The sequence below is a fragment of the Rhinolophus hipposideros genome, assembly GCF_964194185.1.
Source record: "Rhinolophus hipposideros genome assembly, chromosome: X".
NCBI lineage: Eukaryota > Metazoa > Chordata > Mammalia > Chiroptera > Rhinolophidae > Rhinolophus > Rhinolophus hipposideros.
Window position 1 is genome coordinate 87617055 of NC_138046.1, and position 23725 is coordinate 87640779.

Below are 23725 nucleotides of genomic sequence, written 5' to 3' on the forward strand. Positions count from 1 at the left end.
TTCTCATGGAATTCAACAAACGAGATGGTGGAAACCTGATAAATATCAGGTTGGTTGAGAATCAAAGCAAAGAGAAAGAAGATGTTGTTGGATCACACAATGAACTTCCCTGGAACAGAAAAAAGGCCTAGTATTGAATTCCATACCCACTTCCTCATACTTCTTTTCCACTCTATACAGGCATGGGCAATCCTGTGTGTGTACGTACACACACACACACACACACCTTCCCTCCTCTGTTTTCTGTACCTCAGGATATCCAATCCACCCAATCTGAATTTTGAAGTCAATACTGACCTATGAAAGATTCAGTTTTTAGTAGAGGGAAAGGTTCCCAAGCCAGAGTTCGTGAATTGAAGACTGAAAGATGAGGAAAAAATAGATGGCTCTTTCAAGAAATTTTCAGATAAAATGATGGAAAAAGATATCCCATTAGTTGGCAGGGATGACAGGATTAAAAGAAGATTTGGGAGAAGTAGGTGAAAGAGGGATTCTTGGATATGTTTGCAGGCCAAAGAAAAAGAGCTCTGTGAGAAAAATACTAAAGATACAAGAGAGAGAAGGGAGAGATTAATAGAATAGAATATTTTAAATGGGGCATTCGGGAATAGTTACAAAGGAAGATAGGTTAGCCTTGGGAAAAAATGATGCAAAAAGAATACAAATAAAAGTAGCCATGGAAATAAATGTTTTGAGGAAAAGACAGTTTATCACCAATAGGTTCTATCTTTTCAGGGAAGTATGTAACTAGATTATCTGCTGAGAGGAGTTGGAGAAAGAGAGAGCTAAATTAGGGCAGCAGAGGGGTATGCTAAGAAAATGGAACAGATCCTGTGGGAAATTGGAAAAGGAACCAACCAAGAATGTGTCAAAAAGGATTAGTGAGCAGCCGTTGAGGATCCAGCTGTGGTCAGAAATCACAGTCTGGTCATGGATATAATCTGCATGGTAAGATGATTTTCCCAAGTACTACTTGGCAGCCTGGGAACAGGACAGAAGAAAGCAGATGCTCAAGTCCATCTAGGTTTGGGGATTGGCAGGGCAGGTGCAGGGGAATAAGAGGGACGTGAGGGAACTGAGGATACTGGTGGGAATTAATATCAAATGGCTGTCAGGGTTGAGTGGGGCTGTGAAATGGTTGATTGTGAAAGACCACAGAAGCAAGACAGGATTGAAGTCAGGAAGAAACACGTCGGGCCTAAGAGTATCGATGAGGTCAAAGCGGTTCTGTGAGAATAAGGGAAGAGAGGATATGGAAGGCTAGATGTATTCATCGAAAAGCTGAATTGGTGACAAAGCACAAAGTGTGGCCAGATGAAGAAGTCGCTGAAGCACAGCAAAAATGGAGGTCGTATTGTGGGAGGTCAAGGCAGCGTTGTGCTAGAGCATTTGACAATGCGTCAGTGTGGCCACTGACATGATCTAGGACGATGCCAGGAGTTAGGACAGCATAGAATACTAAACTCGGTGCCAGAGGCCTCAAACAATGGGAGTCAGTAAGCCAGAGATCGGTCTATGCCAATGAAGAGAGTCCACATACGTCCTGATGGCATGCATATTGCCTGACGGCAACCTGATGGAAAGCAAAGTTGTTGAACAACAGCCTAGCACCAGGAGCTAGCTTTGAGATTGAGGGATTATGGGAGAATGAGCAGCTTCTATTTAAGAGGGAAGCAAAGAAAATAGTGTCATCCAGGCAGAGTTCCAGAAAAATGGTTAAGAATATATGGACATTTCTTGACCAAAGAACAGGAGTTCTGCAGGGCACAGGAGATGTGAGAAGGGAGTGTCAGCCAGAAAATAATTATGCCTATCAAAGGGCTGTGCTAAACTTAAAAGAGGGAAATTTCATCTTTTAGGATGCTGAGGAAGCAGTGAGAGGAACTACAACTCTGTATAAGTTTGACCAAGAAAGAAGAACTGATTGGTAAAAGCAGAAGTGAAAGAAACTTTAGGAAATACGGTCATGTCATCTTAAATACTACTGGGTAATGACCAAGGCCCGCCCAAAAAAAGCGATAGGTACAAAGACATTCCCCATATATTAGGAATGAAAATTTCTACGAGAGACCACAGTGACTCTTAAGTAGACTACTGTTTAAGAGGAATAAAAATAAAAAGATTTTGGGGAAAAACTTCTAATAATATCATCAATCCCACATGATCTTGAAGGAGAAAAGGAGACATGACTAAAGAACACTATGTAGGTACACCAGAAGTACACTGGTAAGCTACCAGAACTAATGCAGGTATAGCAAGCTCAGTTTTTCAAGGTAAGATCATCGATCTTCAGTAGAAGACATATGTGAACAGGTGACAGAGAGAACGAGCAAACAAGAACAGCAGTGGGATGATTCAGTTCCTATTTCTATTCCATCTTAAATGATAAGGATGATTTTCAAATTGGAAACGGTCGCACAAATGTGAATAACAGTTTGTCAGAGCCCAACAGATGCTGAGATACTGAGACTGGCAAGTGGTTTAAAATGAATTTGGGTCGCTGGACCCACATCAAGGATGTCCCATGATATTGAGGTAACCAACATTCCTGATGAAGCCACTGTTAGTAATCTCTGAAAAACTCAAGGCTGTCTACAGACATGAAGGAAGACAGTAGTTTGACAACTAACAACCCGATTTTCAAAAGCCAGACATTTCTGAAACAGTTCAGAAATCAAGACTGCAGATCTTAATGGAAAAACAGACTACAATAGAGTATTAAACTGATGGTCATGAGCAAGGATGAGGTAGTGAGACTCGTAGATTGAGGTAATGTCACTAAGTGTCTTTGAGTTTCAGTAAGTAGTTACAGATATGTTCTCTATAGAACACATTCACATGAGACAGCGAGATGTGCCCTGCACTGTAATACAGGTAGGTTGATTTATGGTTTATCGACTAACTCTATTCAAAAAAAAAAATGGAATACTACTCAGCAATAAAAGAACAAAGTATTGATAAATGCAACAACTTGGATGAATCTCAAGGAAATTGTACTGAGTGGGAAAAAGCCAATCTAAAAGGATACAAATTGCACAATTCCATGTATGTGACATTGATGAAATAACATAATTATAAAGATGGAGAACAGTTGCCAGGGGATAGGTACAGGGATGGGGAAGGGATGTGGGTATAAATGGGTAGAACAAGGGAGTCTTATAGCGATGGTAAAGTATCTTGATCGTGGTGATGGCTACACAAAGCTACACGTGTGATAAAACTTCATAGAGCTACACACACACACACACAATCTGAATTAAACTCTTTAGATTGTACCAATGTCAATTTCTTGGTTTTGATATTGGACTGTACTTATAGTTATGTAAGATGTTAGCTTTGGGGGACACTAGAGAAAGGAGGCATGGGGCTTCTCCATACCTTTCTTTGCAACATTCTCTGAATCTGTAACTATTTCAAAATAAAAAGGTTTGTTTTTTTTTAAAGAACACTAACTAATGGATCAATGTCAACCTCAGAAATGGAGATCTAGTTGCTTATCTCAGGGTTCTGCACTTGGTACTACTGAAATACCTTTTTAAACCCAACACGTTAGAGAAGACAGAGAAAACATGTTTATCAAGTTTATGAATGGCATAAAATATAGAGACACAGCCAATCTGTTTTCCAATAGAACTAGAATCCAAAAACGTCAGCAAGTTGGACTAGGGACTGTAATATAATAGAGACAAAGGTAGAACCCACCATTGTATCCCCACACACAGCACAGTGCCTGGCACAAAGAAGAGGGTAAAAAAAAGACCTGGTGAAAAAATAAATTTCAAAATATTCAGCAAGTTCAATGAGAGCTCATCTGAAAAGGCCCTTCAGCAAACAGAATGATAATAATCCATCAAATGGACACAATGTTTCACTTCATTAACAAAGTATATGTGTATATATGTATATATATATTTGTATTTGCATATGTAAACATATATTTAGACGTAAATGTAAAAAATGTAAAAAGAAATCCTTCATTTACATCCAGAATTTCTTTTTAATTAAAGTTTACTGGGGTGACAATTGTTAGTAAAATTACATAGATTTCAGGTGTACAATTCTGCATACATCATCTATAAATCCCATTGTGTGTTCACCACCCAGAGTCAGTTCTCCTTCCATCACCATATATTTGATCCCCCTTACCCTCATCTCCCTCCCCCCATCCCCCTTACCCTCTGGTGACCAGTAAACTATTGTGTCTATATTTTAAAGGGAGGATTGTGTTAATAGTGTATTATAGCTGTGCTCTGCACTGGTGTCTGACTGCATATACAGTACCAAGTCAAATCCTAGGGGCCACATTTTAAAGGGGACATGAATAAACTAGAGTACTCGTATATCCGAAATAAGGCAACTAAGATGGTTAAGAATGTAGAAATCTTGTTATATGAAGAACACTAAAAGGAACACAGGATATTTAGCATGGAAAAGATAAGATGTGGCAGGTGGGAGGAACAAGTTAGATAATAACTATAATGTAGACTATACTATAATGATATATAATGATAATGTTAAATATTTCATTGTAGGTAGCATGGCACTTTAAAATCTACAATGTGCTTTCATACTTGGGTCCTTACCTGTCCAATATCTGAAAGGCTGTCAAATAGGGAAAGGGTTAGATTTTTTTTCTGTCTATGCATCACAATAGTTAGAGATTACAGGCAGACAGATTTCAGCCAAAATCAAGAAGGATTTTCAAACATTTCAATCATCATGACAATGGTATACCAATAATGGTAAGAGCAACAAGAATGTGCTAGTAGATATAATAAGTACTACATATTTATTATCTGATTTTAACATCACAACAGTCCTGTGGGTGGGTACCATTATTCCCATTTCACAGATGAGAGAACTAATGCACAGAAGGGTCGGATACTCTGCCCAATGCTATAACCACAGCTAGTCAACTGTTAGATTCAGGCAGTCCCACTCCAGAAACACGACTTGTGGAATGATCACCCACTAAGGTCACTGCAGGGTGAGTGGACTTCCAGGCTGAGTCAGAGGCTGGACCAGAACAAAAGTAAGATAACAGGATTCTAGGAATCTTGAATGATGGGCTAGTTTGGACTGGACACACAAAGTGGGATCCTTCTGGAAGTGGTATGGCTCTAGTTTAAAAAAAAAAGTTACATTTAAAAGATGTATAGTTTACCAGGAAGGTATGGGACATTGCTGTCAAAATCTTCCTTAAACATATATTTTTAGTCTTGTAATGGGTATTTATGTTATTTCCTTATATGCCTGCTCTCCTTTGCTTTTCTGCAGAGTATTTTGACCATATTTCTACAATTTCAGTCTTACCCTAGATTTATGAGTAAGAGAAAAAGCATAATGCAGTGTGCATAGTAACTAAAAGCTATGCTGTTATCTGTTCTCACCGTAATTTGAAAACAAACAAATAAAACAAAGCAAAACAAACAAAAAGTACTAGAGAGTGAAGGCAACAGCATAGACCCAAAGAGCTAAGACAGACCATGGAGATAGTAGTACAGTTCTCTACATGTTCAGATCAATTTTGACTTCATCAAAATTTGCAACTTGATGAACAAAAGATTGGTGTCATCATCGGGATGTAAAGTACAGCACAGGGAATACATCAGTGGTATTGTAATAGCTACGTAGGATATCAGATGGGTAGTAGATTTGGTGGGGTTACCACTTTGTAAGGGATGTAAGTGTCTAATCACTACGTTGTTTTGTACACCTGAAACTAATAACAAAATTTAATTAAATTTTTAAAAGATTAGTGTCATCAGAACTGAATCACAAAAGTATCTGTGAATGACTTCCTATTCCAATCCCTACCTTCATCATCTGATGCAACATACATTAAAATCACAAAGTTCACTACACTCTGACAGTTTTAATTAACAAGTTTTTTTCTGCTCGAACCAAACAAATTGAGATTTCTACCTCTGGGGAAATAGAGTAGGGTTTACCTTCATTAAAGATTAAAAAAGAGAAAGAAACCTGCCATGTTGAAAGTCAGTGTAATAATTGCTAGGTTGAACTGTCTTTAGAGTATGTAGTACCTTATGAAAAGTAGAGACAGAAGATAAAACAGTGAATCAAATCTAGGTGAATTTCTGAAAAATAAATTAGATAGAGGAAAATAAACCAAAGTCAACACAATAAGCAACCTGAATTCAGAAGCAGCCAAATTGTATCAGACTTTTACCACAATGGCTGAGCTTATGGAATCTCAAGGGAGTTGGGGGAGGGGTGATGGTCTGACCAGCTCGTCAAAAACCTTAAGAAACAAACACACTAACTCTGTAAAATAAAAGTGCTTAGTTGGGTTTCTACATATATTTGTGTCCCCAGCCTCTGGGTTCTAGCTGGAGCTTAAGGAGCAGAAGTTGTGACAAAGGGCTGTAGTTCTGATTACTTTATAAATAGAGGTGACAGGCAGCCTGCAGCAAGAGGACGAGGTCTGAACTGACCACAAGGAGCGGAACCTGGAAAATGCAGTTGATGGGGCAAAATGGTGGGGTGCAGGGGTGGAAAATGGGTAGGATTTTCTTACTTAATTAATCAGAGACCTATTGACCTATTCTATATGACATGAGATAGGCCAGTTAGCACCGGACCCCAGAATAAAACCTAGGTCTATCTGCCTAAGCCCTAAGGGATGAACGCTAATCTGTCAGTCATAAGAGACAACTCTGCCACTAGCCAGCCCAGTGACTCTGTGTAAATTACAACCTACGGCTCAGTTTCCCATCTATAAAACCAGAGGGGTGACATTTGGTGGGAAAATTTGGTGTTTGACCTTATATCTCATCCCAAAGGAAATGCCAAATGGATTCAAGACTTAAATGTAATTAAAATCAAATATTACTATGAGAAACAGGTCCATCCATGACTTTTGCAAGGCCAGAGACAAGAATATAAATGCAAGTTTTCTACCGCACCCCCATCTTTCTCCCCCCTCCCCTGACCCCATTCCTTACTACATGACTAGGGACCTTGGGCATATATGTATGAACTACCCAACTGACACATCCAAGCTCCACCCACATTTCTCCCACCAAACAACCACCTCTTGGACCTAGCAGAGCTCACACCTATAGCACAGTCCCCCCACCCCCTTAGGAGGACAGACCCAGGGAAGAGGCCATTGCAAACCCTGGAAGCAGACTGAGCAGGGAATTCTTGGCTTCCAAGTACCTGGAGTGTGGTCTAGAAGGAGTTCGGGGGGCACAAGTCCTTGGCCCTTCCAAGTCCCTACTCTGTGGTGAGACACATGTAAAGTATACACCACAAAAGAAAGGCTGGTACATTTGACTGTATAAAAATGGAAAACTTGGGTACATTAAAAGCAAATCAATTATAAAACAAATATCAAAACTGAAAAGAAATATGTGCAATATTATGACAGAATTACTATCCTTAATAATTTAGAAACTCCAATTACTTAAAAAGTGGCTACCAATAGGAATCACCAAGAATATAAGCAGATGAAGAAAAGAACCTCACTCGTAATTGAAGGAAAAGCTTTTTGACTTACCAAATTGACAAATATTTTCCCAAGGATAATACACAGGATTGGCAATAGTTCAAGAGTGTAAACTCATCAACCTTTACCCTTCTATGTATCCAATTTTACTTTTTATCATTTCTGTTGAAGAAACAGTTAAGGGTGTGATAAAGAAAATGTTCAATGCAACACTGGTAATGACAAAGAACAACTGGAAACAACTGCAATGTCTCACAACAGGGGACTGCTTAAATAAACCATGGTACACTCATTCAGTGGAGTAGTCAAAAGCGTTATTGTAGATGAAGAGCTGACAATATAGAAATATGTCCATGACGTCAAGATGAAAAAAGGCAGTTTATAAAGTGCTATAATACATTTTATTGTTCAAGTTACACACACACACACACACACACACACACACACACACACTCTAGAAGGCTATATACAGCAAATGTTCAAAATATTCTCTTTTTAAAAAAAATTGGGATGTGAAAATTCTTTGTTCCTTATTTGTATTTTCTAATTTTTAAATACTGGTTTATAATAAGAACATATTAATTTTTACTTTTTAAAGAGAAAAGATGGATTATCATTTCTAAAAGACTTAGTTACTCTAACATTCTACAAGAGTATCCCTTTGTAACTTTAACATTTTAGGATTCTATGAAAGGAAAAACCAATGAATTGTATGGTATCCTCCAGAGAGCAGGGAGGAGTTACCGTAGCGTCTTCTACATTAATAGGGGCAAAACTATTAGCATAAAACAATCAAACAACAACAACAAAAATCCCACCTAGAAGACAACGTTTCTGCAAGTATAGAGTGAAGAGTCCCCACCGCTTAAGGCTAAAGAGTTCTTTTCTTTCTGAATTTTATCTTGAAAGCAATATTCTTTATTTTTTTTCAGTCTTTTTTCCTTAATGCCAAGCGACTTCCACAAAACCAAACCAATCAATTTGATGAACAATGAGTAGATGGAAGGAAAGGACAGAATTGAACACAGTAGTATTGGTGGGGGCTGAAGGGAGTATTTTTCCCCCCACTTCTTCATTTCAAGGTAAAGAAGCTTCTGTTAGAATAACATTTGTGGCCTCTTTCTGCCCCTTACTTACTCCTCTCCATGGAGGGAGCTACCATTATGTGCTTCAGTGATTAGATAACAATTTATAAGAAATTCATGTTAAATCTAAATTTCAAGGTTGGCCCACTGTAACTGCAATTTAAAAACAATTTATCTCCCAGCCCGTCTATCTATATGTACCTCAAAACATATGCACAGGCACGAGATACGTGCTTAAGCAACACTTGCTGCCTAGCTGATCAGAAATCAAAAGACTTAGATAAGTAGTCTGTTTGGTGGGTGGGTTTCTATGTATGTGCAAGGAAGGGATCTGCTGAAAAAGGCATAGCAACACAAACATGTCCTAAAAAAAAATCCCCATTTCAATGACCTGTCTCCGTTTTATGCCACACAGAGCTTCCGTTTGGTGAGCAAAAAACCATGCCAGCTCAGTGACCTGACACCTATTTCTGACTGTTCCTTTGAGTACAGAGAGGACCTCTATTAAAATCCTATCTTGCTCCAACCAGCTCAAATGTCACCCCCTTCCCTCCTCCTCACCATAGCTGCAGATTACCTCTTGTGCTCTTAAGATTCTAAGCCCTTTGTTTCTACCACTCATTACTTATGATTTTATGTAGAGCTGTGTACGTACATGTTCTTTTACTAGATTATAAGCTCCTCGATGGCAAGGCCCAAGTCATTGATTTTTACCTAAGCCACATTATCAACTCAACACAGTATCTTACACAGTTATTCAATAGATATCTACAGGACTGAAATTTTAGAACTTACATAAGTTTAAAAACATCCTCCCTCCTCACTCCTTAATAATGCAAGCATTAGAGGTTAGACATAATATCCACCTTAGAGACTTACGGGCAATAGCAGCAAACGTTAGCCCAATGAATTTAATATTTTTGCCTTCCTCAACTTTTACTGTCACCTATGTGATAATAGGGTGAGAATCACCCACCCCCGGGAGCTGCCTTGATAAACCTCTCTAGAACAGAGCCATCGAACAGAAATATAAAAATACTAGTCACATATGTAACCTTAACTTTTCTAGGTAAGGGGGAGGGGTGGTAGATGAGGGTAAATGGGGTCAAATATATGGTGATGGAAGGAGAACTGACTCTGGGTGGTGAACACACAATGTGATATGTAAATGATGTGTTACAGAATCGTACACTTGAAACCTATGTAACTTTAGTAACCATTGTCATCCCAATAAACTTTAACTAAAAAAAATTTTCTAGAAACCACATTAAGAAAACTAAAATGAAATGCGATGAAATTAATTTTAATAAGAGATTTTATTTGACCCAATATATCCAAAAGAATATCATATGTAATCAATGTTTTAAAAATTATTGAAATACTTTATATTCTTTTTATCATACTACTTCTTTGAAATCTGGTGTACATTTTCCATTTACAGCATGTCCCAATTCATATCAGGCGCTACTACTTATTAACTGTGAAAGCTAGTTACTTAACCTCTCATTGCCTTAGTTTCCTCAATTTTAAAATGGGAATAATAGTATTTACTTTACAGAGATTTACTGAAGTTCAATATATGTAAAAGGCTTAGAACAGTACCTGGCAAGATTGTAAGGGCTCAATAAATACTGACTGCCTTTATTTATCATTATCATCCTCCATTTACTATATGAAGAAACTGAGCATAGAGAAAACCAAGTGTATTTCCTAAGTTCATAAAGAAAATCAATGCTGGTTCTATTCTCTTTTAAACAGTTGTCTATTAAACTGCGCAGGGCAGCTGGGAGCAATGGAAAATCATATTTTTTACCCAGTTAAAATTCCAAAGTGCTAGCCAAATGGAGTTTGGGAGTTTGTCCAAAAGGCAACATTCTTCAAAATGGTAGCTTAGAGAAATGCCATCCAGCTGTGTTATATAACAGTCCTTTCATCCTACCACTTTTGTTAAGCTCTGTCCCCCATTTGCTGTACTATTGTATCCATGGTTAAGGAAAAGGTATAACTCCTTAATTTTAACTGCATTATTTTGGGTTATTTTTGTTGCTTTTTTAAGATAACTAGTGAGATTGAATATTCTTGCATAAATTTGCAAAATGCCCAGCACCTAAGACCATCCAATCTTTGACATACTTGATTGTGCATTTCAGAAGACTCAAAGCAGAGGAGCAGGGATACAGAAGCGATGGTAAAACTGAAGAAACGATGAATGGCCCAGCAATCAAGAAACCCGATTTGTGGCCCAGGATCTATGATTAAACCACCACATGGCCTTGGGCAACTAGGGTTTCTAGGCAGGAATTCCCACACATTCTCAGGAATTTTTTTCGTTTTTCCGTTCCCGAATCCCGAGAAAAGTTGGTTGGAAAATCGGGAAAATCAGCTCCTTGAACCCAGTGGTAGTATCGGCCATCAATTTGTGGAAACAATTCATCGTGGAGAACAGAAAACAGTTTATATCTCAGGATTTGGGAATGGAAAAGCGAAAAAAATTCCTGAGAACAGGCGGGAATTCCCACCTGGAAACCCTATGGGCAACCCACTTAAACTCCTGAGCTCTATCTCAGTTTAATATAAGGTGGGTAGCCTGCAGTTTTTAGGGCTGAGAATTGAAATGTCGTATACCACAGCAACAACTCAAGATAAAATTACACCAGGTCTTAGCATTCTTGTTTACCTCTCTTTAAGTGTCCTGGCAATAAGTTCCCCTTGAAAAAAATGAGTATTGACAAAGTTTGGGGATAATTTCCTTTAATAATTAGAATAATTTCCCAAGTAAGTAGAATACCTAGAAAAGCATACACGGTTCATTTATCTGGTATTTATGCTGCTATCACTGAAATCCAAACAATCGTCATATCTTCCAAGATTAAGAATTACAGGACATCAGCATAAAGACAAAGGGGCATCAACGAACACCTCCATGGATCTCTCCCCAATCCCAAATTTCCTGGAGTAGGGTTTCTCAGCTTCAGCACAGCTGATGTCTTGGGTCAGATAATTCTTTGTTGTGGAGGGCTGGCCTGGGCAATATACGATATTTAGCAGCTTCCCTGATTTATACCCACTGGATGACAGTAATATCCCTCCACAGTTGTGACAACCAAAAAGTCCTCCGGACACTGCCCAATGTCCCCAGACGAGAAAAATGGCCCCCAGTTGAGAACCACAACTATGGATTCTCAACCAAAGCTACCCTAAATTCCTTTGGAATTAAGCTCATACAAAAAAAAAAATTAAAAAAAAATAAGCTCATACAGAGACCTGCAATTTTTCAGTGTCACTGCTTATGACACAGCCTGATTAATACAACATGGTGTGATCAAATTTCCATTGGCAATCTGGGTTTTCAAAAGGCATAACCTTTACAGTTAATTTGCAATTAATACCCATCTATAGACCGGCCCAGTGGCTCAGGTGGTTGCAGTACTGTGCTCCTAACGGCGAGGTCGCCGGTTTGATTCCCACATGGGCCAGTGAGCTGCACCCTCTACAGCTAAGATTGTGAACAACGGCTCTCCCTGGAGCTGGGCTGCGGTGAGCAGCCGGAGGTCGGCGTGTGCTGCCGCCGGCTGCTGTGTGCTGCCGTGGGCTACTGTGCGCTTCCAGGAGCAGCCAGTGGCCAACGTGAGTGGCTGGCAGCCATCAAGAGCGGCCAACAGCTGGCGAGAGCTGCCGCGAGCTGCTGCGAGCTGCTGTGAGTGGCCAACAGACTGGTGACCGACTGCCTCAGCAGGGGGGCGGGGGGGAGCGCAAGGCTCATAATACCAGTATGGGTCAGGGAGCTGTATCCTACACAACTAGACTGAGAAACAACGGCTTGAACCGGAGGGGGGAGGGCAGAAAAAGGGGGGGAAATGTGCATATAGTAAAAAATACTTTTGTAAAATGACCCATTACACTGCAGAGCTTATGCACATATCTTTTTCAGAGTCCAAACAATGTTTTCACACAAATAGCGATTTTGGTAGCTAATATTTTAGATTAAGATATTTAAGTTTTAGATCCCATTACATATTTCTTTAATGTTAGCACCTTGGCTTTAATTTACTGATCAAAGTTTCCAATATACTACCCACATTTATTCTCCTCCATCAAGTCCCGTGCTTCCTCTTACTCACCCAACTGCTCACATTTCTGTTTCCCAATGACATCCAGTCATCCACCTTTTCATCTAAAATTTTGATCGAGGGATATTCTATTTCCTTGGGTCTGTGCATATAAGCAAATTGGGAAGGAGTACTAACAAGAGCTTATCAGCCAGAAAATAATAGGATCTAACAAACATACAGAAATATCTACTCTTTAATGCTATGGGGACACAAAAAGAAATACATATTAGACATGAACAAATCACAGAACAGAAACAACCACAGAAAGAATCACATCAACCACATGCCCATAAAGTCATTCAGCTAGAGAATTTGACATGCTGATAGTGGAACATTCGAGTAAGGGTATCCTGATTGCACTTATGGATGAAAAACTAGAGTTTAGAGCTAAATTTATGGGCTGGGAACTCAACACCTGGAAGACAGGACACCAATATGATAACGGTGGTTACCTCTAAGGAGGAGGTTGAGGGGGCACTTTCACTTTTTACTCAAGATGCTTCTATATTTTTAAAGATGAACATGTCATCATGTGTTACTTTTATAATTAAAAACCAGCACATGTAAAGCCAGGAGAGAAGATGAAATCTCAGAGGGACAGTGTATAAAGAGAGAAAAGTCAAAGAACTCAACACTCCCAAATATGGATAATTAAGGAGAGCAGAGGGAAGCAAAGACGAAGCAGAAGCAGTGGGAGAGGCAGGCAGAAAGAGAACGAGAGTATAACAACTCTGTGGCCAAGGGAAGGAAGTTTCAAAAAGGAACTGAACTGTCAACAGAACCAAGAAGGGAAAGGGGGAGAGAAATAAGATGGCAGAACAGAATTTAGATCGGAAAGAGGCTTCTTGAAAGTCATGACCTTCTCCCTGTATTATGCCTCTCAACCTTTGAGAAAATTGAGGCCCAGAAGGTTAAGTGGCTGGCTACATAGGAATTGGTAGCTAGACAGCACAGCAAAGGGAGATTACAACATGTTAATGGAGAGTCGAGTGAATGGGTCCAGTGGAAAGGAAGATACCAGAAGAAAAGTGGGGTAATCACATAAGTAGTACCTGAAATAGACAGAAGAGATGGGACTGAAGGCAGAAGCAAATAAAAATAATAGGACTTTTCCCCCAGAGCTGGATAACTTGTTTCCTTTTTTGTTGTGGTTTTCGATTAGGAGGTCAGGGGAATCACTTAGAGAAAGTACCTGGGTTTCCCTTAGAACTCCACCCGTGGCACCTTTCCTCTCTCAAACTATACACATACCCTAGGCTCTATTTATCATCTCTACCTGGAAGATTCCCAAATCTCGATTCCAGCCTAAACCCTCTCCTAAGCCCCAGATCCTGGGGAGATGAATCTATACTTAGATATCTATGAGCATCCAAACTGCCATCTCCATCTCCACAATTCTACTCCTAGTCCAGTGCTCTCTGTCTCAGTGAAAGGTACCACATGATGAATGATTTTAGGCAAATCATTGAACATCATCCCTCATTACAACTTTGTAAGCAAGATGAAAAACATTTGCTACATGATGGTAAAGTTAAAGTCACAGCTGTCAGAGCAGCCTTACCCAATGAGTGTCCATTAATGCATTAATGGTAAGTAGCAAAGTCTCCAGTTAGCCTCGTTCAGCTCTATGCCAAGTTGGCAGACACTTGTAGTTGATCCCCAATAATGCTACCTCCTGGTGTTCACGGCCTTATATAATCCCCTTGCCTTGAGTGTGGTGGGATCTGTGATTAGCTTCTAGCCAACAGAATACAGCAAAGGTGGCTGCCATGATTAGGCTAATATTCTCTCCCTCCCTCTCTCTCTCTCTCTCTCTCTCTCTCTCTCTCTCTCTCTCTCTCTCTCTCTCTCTCTCTCTCTCTCTCTACCACACACACACACACACACACAAATGGGATTCCTTTTTGCTAGCATGACAGAGACTTTATCTCTTGCTGGCCTTGAAGAAGCAAGTTACTACGCTGTGAAGTGCCTATGCACAGGGTCCTGTGGGAGGGAATGACAGGTGGACCCTAGGATCTGAGAGACTCAATCCTACAAACACAATGAACTAAATTCTGCCAACAGCCATGTATGCTTGGAAGACCCCAAACCCCAGATGAAATTACGATCCCAGTCAACAGCTTGATTGCAGCCTGAGAGACCCAGCAAATGACCCAGCTGAGCTATGACAGACTCATGCCCTATGGAAACTGTGAGATCATAAATGGGTACTGCTTTGAGCCACTATGTTTGTGGTAATTTATTACGCTGCAATAGAAAACTAATATACCAAGCAATATTTTATTAATTACTTAAAGATGTTTATGAAATAGGTATGATAATAATGCTAAAACTAACAAGATGAACAAGAAATAAAAATTTAACTACATTAAGATTTAAGTAAAAGCTAGACCAGAAAGGTTTCTCTAAAAAAAATAAAAATAAAAGATAAAAAGAGAGACATAGAGACATACTTGGAGAAAGAGTAGGCCTTGGGCTCATTATGACTTCACAGTAAGATGTAGCTACCAAAAAGCTAATACTACTACTTGAGACCGTATTAATAAAGTATAACGTACAAAGCAAAAGGAGAAGCAGTCCTATTGTGCCATTATACTAGTCAAATCAAATCAATCAGTATTTCCTGGGTGCCTCGATTTAAGGCAGTATGAAGAATAGAGGGACACATATGTTTTCCATTCTATCCAGGGAACTAATAAAAATAATTAAAAATTTAAACCATAATAAATAACTTAAAGCAGTTTAAGACAACAATAGAAAAGATGTTATAAAGCAGGCATTAGAATTAATCTGGCAATTAGTTAAAGGTGATAATAGAAGCAGGAGTTCAAAAAAGGGAGACAACACATCATTATCAATATTATGATTATTGTTTTGACAACATAAAAGTGAGTGTATTCATCACTGGGATTCAATTTCACATTGCTGAGCACAAGCACTCAAATTTAAAAAATGTGGAGGTTAAAAAAAATTCAGGTATGGATCTTGAGAGTATAATGCTAAGTGAAATAAGTCAGACAGACAAAGCAGAGAACCCTATGATTTCACTGATATGTGGTATATAAACCAAAAAGAACAAGACAAATAAATGAAAAAGAAAAACTCATAGACACAGACAATAATTTAGTGGTTACCAGAGGGTAAGGGGGTGGGGGGTGGGTGATGAGGGTAAAGGGGATCAAATATATGGTGATGGAAGGAGAACTGACTCTGGGTGGTGAACACACAATGGGATTTATAGACGATGTAATACAGAATTGTACACCTGAAATCTATGTAAATTTACTAACAATTGTCACCCCAATAAATTCAATAAAAAAAAAAATTCAGGCAAGCTGAGCTATTTCAGGGGCTGTTTAGTGACAGATATTACATTTTACAGCTAAGTAAATGTGAGCAAAGGAGGGTTAAATAATTTGTTCGTGATTACAAGTCAGTAAGTCAACTGCACTGAGAAGTGGAATTTCTTAGTCTAGAATACTAATAAAAACTCACATTACCTTTCTAGGTTGCAATGGCTACTTTTGGTTAAGAATGTTTTCACTAAAACAATTTGAGCTTTGGGATTTCAGCTTGGAGGCCAAGCTTCAATTTTCTTCAGTCGTCCCGAATTCAGGTTCATCCCACACCAGCCACGTCCACCATGCTGCCAAAGTTCAACCCCAACGAGATCAAAGTTGTATACCTGAGGTGCACCAGTGGGGAAGTCAGTGCCACGTCTGTCCAGGCCCCCAAAATCGGCCCCCTGGGTCTGTCTCCCAAAAAGGTCGGTGACGACGCCAAAGCAACCAGTGATTGGAAGGGTCTGAGGATTACAGTGCAACTGACCATTCAGAACACAGGCCCAGACTGAGGTAGTGCCTTCTGCCCTGATCATCACAGCCCTCAAAGAACCGCCAGGAGACAGAAAGAAGGAAAAAGCATTAAGCACAGTGGAAATACCACTTTTGATAAGACTGTCAACATTGCCAGACAGATGTGGTACCGATCTTTAGCTACAGAACTCTCTAAATAGAGAACCATTAAAGAGATCTTGGGGACAGCCCAGTCTGGGGGCCGCAATGTTGAGGACCGCCACCCTCAAGACATCACAGATGACATCAACAGTCATCAACAGCTGGGGAAGGCCCAGCTAGTTAAGAACTACAAAGGAAAATATTTCAATTAAAGATCATTTGACAACCAATAATAATAACAACAACAACTTGAAATCCTGAGTCATCCTTTAATCTTTGTCTCCCTCTGAAGTTGACCAATAGTCAAGCTTTGTCATTTCTTCCTTTGTGATGTCTTTCACGCTGATGCCTTGCTTTAAATCCCCAAAGTCAACATCTTATATCCAGGCCCTCATAATGTTCTACCTGACTCTGTCTCAGCAATCTCCCCAATTCCAGTATCTCCTTCCCATCTGTCTTACACAGCTCTAACCATGACGTTCTCTGCTCAAAGCCCTTCAATTGTCCCCCATTGCTTACAGAATGAAGTATGGATCTCTTAGCTTAGGAACCAGAGCGGAATTCAAGTCCTGGCTCTACCACTTCCTTGCTATGTGACTCAGAGCCTCATTTTTCTCATTTGTGGAATGAGGGTAATACCACCTGCCTCATACGTCCTGGTTTTCCTGGGTCAGTAACTGTCTATGCCTACCCTCTGATTAGCACACCACTTCACTCTCAAAAGTTCCCTAGTTTTCACAATAAGTCACTTGGTCAATAGAGGGTTGTTATGAGGACTGAACGAAGCAATGCAAATAAATATAACGGGCCTGGCATGATACTTTCCTCACTACCCCAAATGGACCCTGTACTTTGCTGCCTGAAATCCTATCTCCAACATCAACAAATATAGAAAAACTCACCCCATGCTTCCTGAGAGGCCACCATCTCACCTTTGTGGTCTACCATGTTCCCGCCACAATAAGACCTAACCAGAAAATAAGCCATAGCGTAATTTTTCAGGATGACATCCCCTGAACATAAGCCCTAATGCGCCTTTTGGAGCAAAAATTAATATAGGACCTGGTCTTATTTTGGGGGAAACACGGTACCTGAGTGGTCTGCCTCAGCGGCCACCACCTCACTTTGGTCTGACTCCTAGGGGATTCTAAACCTCTCTTCTAATGTGTATCTAGCATTAGCTTGAGTCATGGTTGTTTGTGTACATATTTTAATTTCCTCAGAGACTAGCTGTAGGAAGGACAGTATCTGCTTCTGATTCCTCTTAGTCCCACATGTGACACCTAGCAGTGTCTTCTACACAGAAGACACTCACTAAATTATGTTTTTCAATATAGAAAGAATCCAGAACTTTGGCCACAGAATTGTATTTCACTTATCCATCAGCTGTTTATTCAAGCCTTCTGCTTTCTTACTCCCTTGAGATCATTTCACTTGCTCATTGGTACCACAACAGGGGTACTCTAATGGAAAGCTTCCTTCTTTCAGCTGGCTTCCACCCTGATTGTTTTGGGCTGGTGGTGGACGAGGGATTCTTGGAGTGATGGTCCTATGAATACAGAATAACTATGAGCACAGGTTCTAGAGCCAGACTCTGCCATTCCTAATTATATCTCTATCAATAGCTCAGAATCCATGTAAAGCACTTGGGAAAAAACACACACTAAGTAACCAAATATCTGTTCCCTTCCTCAACCTCAGTCAAATCCGAATGCTTCACTATGGAGTGAAGCTCTCAGTAACATCCTCTACAAAGGCAGCCAAGTACCGGCTCTCAGTAGATACAAAGTCCAGCCCACTCATGGCTTGGGTCTTCTCTGTCCATCTTTCTAGGATGTCTGGTTTCTTGTCCCAGTTCCTCCCTCCTTTACACCTAGGCCAAGCTGGAGCCATTTCTAACAGCTTCTGTGATCACTAGCAAAGACGAGAATCCTCCTGTCTGATTCTCCAAGCATAACTTCTAGGTCCAGGTTTGGGTTCAACCTCAAACCATATTCCAGGTAGCTCCTTGTGCTCTGATTTCCATAACCAGAAACATCTCTCAAAAGTTGCACTCTATGATACCAGTCTTTCTATACCAATCTATACCCTGAAATTACTTAGCCTTTCTCCTTCCTCACAATTGTTCCCATCATGCTAGTCTCTGCCACCTGCCCAATTATATACCTTATGCATATAATTATATATCCAAGAGTAAAACCTGTCTTACTTCTTAATCCATTGTTTTCTACCATCCATCTCCTGGCTAAAATTTCAAATACTCAAGAAGCAGGGTCAGTTAAGACAGGCTAGTGACTCTAGTCTCTAAACACACACAACTGAGTGAAGGAACTATTCATTAACCAAATCAATAGGACATTTAGCTGGACATTCCTTTTACTTCTTGTATCTAAGGCAAAAGCCTTCTTTTGGGGGGAAGGGAGGGGAAAGTGGGCTAAAACGATCTTGAAGCATTTCAGGATTTAATTTAATCACAACATTTTAATGTAAATATCAGGCTACTTATATCTTCTCGACTTCAAACATAAGATCATACCTGAAGTTCTCAGGTCCTTAAGCAAAAAGCTCAAGAAATTGTAGACTGCCATTCACTTACAATATTTAAACAAGTTAAGCAAGAACAACAATTTATCGAGACATGGAGATAATTAACTGTGGCCTAGAATACAACTGCTATGCTACTTAGGTATTAAAATATTCACAGATCAAAACTAATAACAAAATTAAAATTCCTTCATACTCCCCAAAACCTAATAAAAGCAAGATTTTTACCTAATTTTATCTCACTTACTTTCTCAAGGTGAAGCTTTAACAAAGCCACAGCTCCTCCCTGCCCCTCCCCACCCCCACTCCCACCCCCACCCCCGCCATGATGATTCCCTGGTAGATTTCAGAGGTCCTTGATTTGCCCAGACTCTGCCTCCTGTACTTCAGACCTCACCTCTCACCTCAATCACTATTACACCTTTTATTTCTTAGTATAATAGTGTCAAAAAAAGAATCAAGTGGGGTATGGGTTTTACTTAAATGCTATTATTTAAAGGCATTATAGCTTGTTGTAAACAAGTCAAGCAGTATGGAAAGGTAGCAAGTGACAATGAAGAACCCTTAGCCCTGCCACCCCTAATTTCCAAAGTAATAATAACTGTTTTTTGTACATCATTCCAGAAAATGTCTATACATATATAAGTATACTTATATACAAACTCATATCTATCTATCCTCTACCTCCCCCTTCTTTCTTACATAAATGGCATCATACGATACCATTCTGCACCTTTTTGCCCACTTAAAATGTACTGTGGATAGTATTCCCTGTCTCACTCCTTTGAGTGAAATGCACAGTATTTCATCGTGTGTATACACCATTATTAATATAACTAGTCTCTCATGATGGACATCAAGACTGTCGATAGTGAAAAAATGGCAACATCAAAAGCAACTAACATCCTTTAACAAGCGCAGTTCCTTTTCAGACTAGAGTCACTGGAACAAAAGGTATACACAGCTTACATTTTGATAAGGACTTCCAAGCTGCCCTCCAAAGGGGCTCTAACAATTTATACTCCCACAAACACCTCACAGAGGAGGCTTTTAAATCAATCGCCTAACAGTCCTGCAGCTCAAATAGAGAACTAGGTATTTTAACATAAAAATAGCAGCTCACTGAGGATTTTGTTAGCTCTTCTAACAGTGTGAAAACCAAGTGCCACAGGGGGTGGCAGCCACACCTTGCTGTGCTTCACCTTGCCCCCATTCAAATGCAAATTCAGAGGGTGCTGTTCCTCAGAATTAATCCAGCTCTTGAATAAGGAATTCCTTAGGTTCAGAAATTTTGTGGAGTGAATTCAAGGTCTCTAACTAGGAGTACTACATAATGGTGTAATGTAAGGTGGTTTCCACTCAGTCATAATTAGATAAAGGCACTGACAATGGAGACAACTGTGAATATGTAACAACTCAATACATCTGCATATTCATGGTATGGGATGATCTGACTGAGAGATTTTGCTAGTTAAACAGAGAATCCAGTTTCTTTTTTTCAGTGACAGTAAGCATCACTGAATAGAATCTAGTGAATCACATCTAAATAACACTTGTTTAACATTCGATATTTTGCGAAGCACCTTAGCATACTTGACTTCATTTAAATCCCATGGCAATTCTGGGAGGAAGGCAAGGTAATTATCACTTATTGAAGACCCAATTCGCACACAGGATGTGCTAGGTACTCTCTGCTAGGTAGGTGGTATGTGAAGACGAAAAAGACACTCCCCTCTCATTCATTGGTACTCTGCCCTATCCAATCTATCCACAAAGCCTTCACATTGTACTTAGGATACTTAGTAACATGGCCTACATACCCAGTGACCTGCCCACCCCTCCAATTTCATCCCGTGCCCCTGTATACCTCATTCACTATGGTCCAGCTACACAGGACCGTGCTGGGGAAGAATCCAGACTCTTTCCACTTCAGGGATTTCCACTTCATTTCCTATGCCTGAGATGCTCTCCCCCTAACTCTTTGTCTGGATTAGCTCCTACTCATTTTACAGTCTCAGCTGAACTTGTTACTTCCTCCCAGACCTTTCTGCCCAATAAATTATGTCACATTTATTATTCATTTTCACAGGACTTTACTTCATACCATGTTTCCCCGAAAATAAGACCTAGCCGGACCATCAGTTCTAATGCGTCTTTTGGAGCAAAAATTAAGACCCGGTCTTTATTATTTACATTATATTATATTATATTAAATTATATTATATTATATTATATTATACCCGGTCTTATATTAATTTTTGCTCCAAAAGACGCATTAGAGCTGATTGTCTGGCTAGGTCTTATTTTTGGGGAAACAGGGTAGCACTCACAACACTTCATAATGAAATATTTGTATATTTATCTGTTTGTATTCCAACTCCCACACATGACTGCAAGGCTTAGGTGGGCAAGAATCATGGTTTTTGTGGTCACTGCTATAACCCCAGCACTTACCCAATGCGGTGCCTGGCACACAGCAGACACAAAAACAGAAGTACTGAACAAATACATCCAATACCTTCGAGGAGTATACAATACATTGGGGAGACACAAAAAGAAGGGAAAGGCAAATTTTACCAGAGGATGGGCAAGGTTTGGGGAAAGACCATAGAGAAGAGACAACTCTTGAGCTGATGGCCAAAAGGTAAGTAGGCATTTGCCAGGAATGTGACTGACTGAAATGATCTAAGCCACCAGGGGTGGACTGCACGTGGGTTAGGGTTAGGACTGGGGTGCCTCACAGACTCTCGGCTTTGATGTCTGAGTGGATGGAGGTACGATTATTTAACATAGAGACAGTAAGAGGAAGAGGCATCTAGTATTATTGTTTATTACCAGCTGAACCCAAGGGAAAGAAGGCCTTGGCAGAGTTGGGAATTTGGATGGTGGCAATTCCTTTGCCCACCTGCCTCTCAATACTCTCAAGATCATGATTTCAACCTGAGAATATTCAGTGTTGCGTCACAAGTGGCCACAGGTCAGGCCAGGCCAAGGGAGGGCAGTGGAAACACCAGAAAGAAGACTTAGTACGAACGGGGCCAGGGGGTTTCTCTAGGTCTGAACATTTTTTTAGCCAGAAGATGTCAACAATGTAATTTAGTGTGCTTATCTTTTTTTTTTAATTACAGTTTATTGGGGTGACAATTGTTAGTAAAGTTACATAGATTTCAGGTGTACAATTCTATATTACATCATCTATAAATCCCATTGTGTGTTCACCAGCCAGAGTCAGTTCTCCTCCCATCACCATATATTTGATCCCCCTTACCCTCATCTACCACCCCCTCCCCCCTTACCCTCTGGTAACCACTAAACTATTGTCTGTGTCTATGAGTTTTTGTTTCTCATTTGTTTGTCTTGATCTTTTGTTGTTTTTGGTTCATATACCACATATCAGTGAAATCATATGGTTCTCTGTTTTTTCAGTCTGACTTATTTTGCTTAGCATCATAATCTCAAGATCCATCCATGTTGTCACAAATGTTCCTATATCATCTTTTCTTACCGCCGAATAGTATTCCATTGTGTATATGTACCACAACTTCTTTATCCATTCATGTACTGAAGGACATTTCGGTTGTTTCCATGTCTTGGCCACCGTAAACAAAGATGCAATGAACATTGGAGCACACGTGTCTTTATGGATAAATGTTTTCAGATTTTTGGGGTAGATACCTAGGAGTGGGATTGCTGGGTCATACGGTAATTCTATTTTTAATTTTTTGAGGAACCTCCATACTGCCTTCCATAGCGGCTTGTGCTTACCTCTTTGTGTGGGGCCCAGAAGACAAGAAAAATTCAGTGCCCAGAGTATTTCATACACTTGGTGATACCCAGTTCATCTCCACTGGATGGGCCCTGTCCTGGATTTATTTCTAACTGCTCTATGTTGCAATTTCTGTGTTGTTCTTCATGTAAGTAGTCAGGGCAGAAATCTTCAATAAATACAATAAAATGCTACCTAACACCTGAATGGTATTAGGTTGAAAAACTTCAAAATATGCCATTACTCAGGGGGTTACCTCATCCTAGTAACTCCTCAACAGCTTCTTTAGTCTGACCACAGGTCTATAAATACCTGTGTATTAACAGAAGGTAGGAAGAATAAGAAGAATCTGGCATCTGTTGCCACCTGTAGTGAAACTTTCTAGTCTACCCTCCTCCTGATCCTACCACACACAGATCTGCCTTACAGAAACAGGAAGCTCTGAATCATAATTTTGGTTAAAACATAAGAACCTATAGTTTATTTCAAAAAATGCTAACAGAGTGACGGGAAGAAAAAACACACCCTGGAAGCCTCAATGACAAGACAATTCTTTGTAAAAACCAAAATAAAACAAACAAACAAAAAACCCTGAACTTGTCCAAGTAGCAATAAAGGATAGTAGGGAAAGACTAATATTTAGCCGAAAACTGTAAAACAGCCCAGCCTAGGTGAGGCAATGTAACGAGTAGGGCTACACAGGCAGACAGACTGGCAGAGAGTGGGCCAGGCAGCATCGACTATCAGGAGCCCAGGAGCGAGTCCTAGCTCTGTGCATCATTTGGCAG

General features: G+C 39.9%; 1 protein-coding gene and 1 pseudogene across 2 annotated transcripts in view; one reads left to right on the top strand and one right to left on the bottom strand.

Annotated features, from left to right (window-relative positions):
- CLCN5 (chloride voltage-gated channel 5) overlaps window positions 1–23725 on the bottom strand; it is a 148910-nt gene that overhangs the window by 117945 nt on the left and 7240 nt on the right. The window lies entirely within an intron of this gene.
- LOC308494456 (large ribosomal subunit protein uL11-like) lies at window positions 16315–16839 on the top strand (annotated as a pseudogene). The gene has a single exon. The product of its transcript is annotated as a large ribosomal subunit protein uL11-like (transcript).